Source organism: Mytilus californianus, unplaced genomic scaffold (genome assembly GCF_021869535.1).
Source record: "Mytilus californianus isolate M0D057914Y unplaced genomic scaffold, xbMytCali1.0.p SCAF_8, whole genome shotgun sequence".
Lineage (NCBI taxonomy): Eukaryota > Metazoa > Mollusca > Bivalvia > Mytilida > Mytilidae > Mytilus > Mytilus californianus.
Window position 1 is genome coordinate 105,711,941 of NW_026262734.1, and position 2,233 is coordinate 105,714,173.

Sequence of the window (2,233 nt, forward strand, 5' to 3'; positions counted from 1 at the left end):
AGAATAGAGAATAATGGAGTGATAAAGTATAAAGAATAGAGAATAATGGAGTGATAAAGTATAAAGAATAGAAAATAATGGAGTGATAAAGTATAAAGAATAGAGAGTAATGGAGTGATAAAGTATAAAGAATAGAGAGTAATGGAGTGATAAAATATAAAGAATAGAGAGTAATGGAGTGATAAAGTATAAAGAATAGAGAGTAATGGAGTGATAAAGTATAAAGAATAGAGAGTAATGGAGTGATAAAGTATAAAGAATAGAGAGTAATGGAGTGATAAAATATAAAGAATAGAGAGTAATGGAGTGATAAAGTATAAAGAATAGAGAGTAATGGAGTGATAAAGTATAAAGAATAGAGAGTAATGGAGTGATAAAGTATAAAGAATAGAGAGTAATGGAGTGATAAAGTATAAAGAATAGAGAGTAATGGAGTGATAAAGTATAAAGAATAGAAAATAATGGAGTGATAAAGTATAAAGAATAGAAAATAATGGAGTGATAAAGTATAAAGAATAGAAAATAATGGAGTGATAAAGTATAAAGAATAGAAAATAATATGCAAAAATTCTAAAGATAAGAGAAAAGGGCTTAAAAACAGAATACAGAAATAAATGACCCCTCATCCAGACCCTAAAACATGATATAATACAAATCTTTATTATATCGAATTAATGAAAGATTAAAGCACGTACATCTTAGCAGTAGGTTAATTATTAATAAGAGGATTACGTCCATGTTATGTGCTGTGTGACCTTTCCCAGTGACCTATAGCTATAACTGGATTATATCCACATGTTTGCAATTACTGGCAGACAGTTTATCCACTCATTGTTTCAATAACTGGACAGGATAACATACAGAAATGCACTATTTTTACGGGTAATAACAATTTATTGTACATTTGATTAGTGTAAAACTTTAACCGATTATAACTGCTATTGGTCCCAACTGAATATGACAATATGATTTTAAAGTACAAATCGGATTTCATTTACTTTTTAGACTGACATGCTAATTCACTGACGTGATTGAAAATTGTCTGTCGAAATAGAAATGTATATTATCAAGAATGAAATTCGCAGACATAATTTTTTTTTTCCATTAATGCTTCTGTAGAATTTTACATGGCTTTTTTTAATGATGGAGTTTTGGTATCTTAGCCCAAGGAGGTTATATGATCTCATATAACCTCCTTGCTTAGCCCAAGGAAAAAAGCTCAGACAGAGACTCCTTATGTTTGATTACAGATTTATATCTCAGTTGTAAAAGCACTAAAAATAATTTAGGTTGGCAGTTTGAATCTGAAAAGAAAATGAAAACAACACTTTATAAAAATTATGCGTCCGAAGCGCTTTTATATATATATATATATATATATATCACAACATGTGTCATGGAGTAGAAGTTCCTTTACTAGTTCAAAACGGAAGAAATATTTGAGGATCTGTTCCACCTGGGACATACTATGAAATATATCAATATATATGGTCACAGGTTCCATCACTGACACCAAATTTCCCGGTGATTGACAAACTTGAACACACGATACACCTACAGACAACCGATCACCAGATTTACAGACACATCATCGAGCCGCAACAGAGAAAACACAGCGTTTTATTACTGCATTTCTCAGTGCCATTGAGGCAATTTAGTAATTAGTCCGCGAAACATTTTTCAAGACAAGTGCAAGATCGAATAGAACGGAGTAAGACCAGTTAAAAAAAATTTGCTTCATTAGTCCGATGATGTGCCTTTATGATCTTTTGTGATGTGCCTTTATGATCTTTTGTAGCATCTTAGTTTGAACTTGTTCACAACAATCCGTCATTACAAAAAGAGAGTATTATTTGATACACATTTTCCATCAAGTATTCATTTGTTCAATAAAAAAACATCAACAAAAACTACAATCCTAGTTGTATTTATAAGCTATAATAACTAAATTTTATATTTACCGCGCACGGAACTGTGGTGGGATGAAATATTTATTTTAGCAAGTTCGAAATTCGAAATTACTAAATAGTTATGACAAAACGAAACTAAAGAAAAGATAGGCGATATCAACAATTTTAAGAGATGTTTTTGATTAATTTACAATACACCAACCTAATTTAAGCTAATTTCTATATATATGATATAACAATTGATAATAATGACTTAATAACCTTTACGGCATTCGAAATCGTCAGTACACTATGTAAATCCGTAATTTATATTGACTGCACCA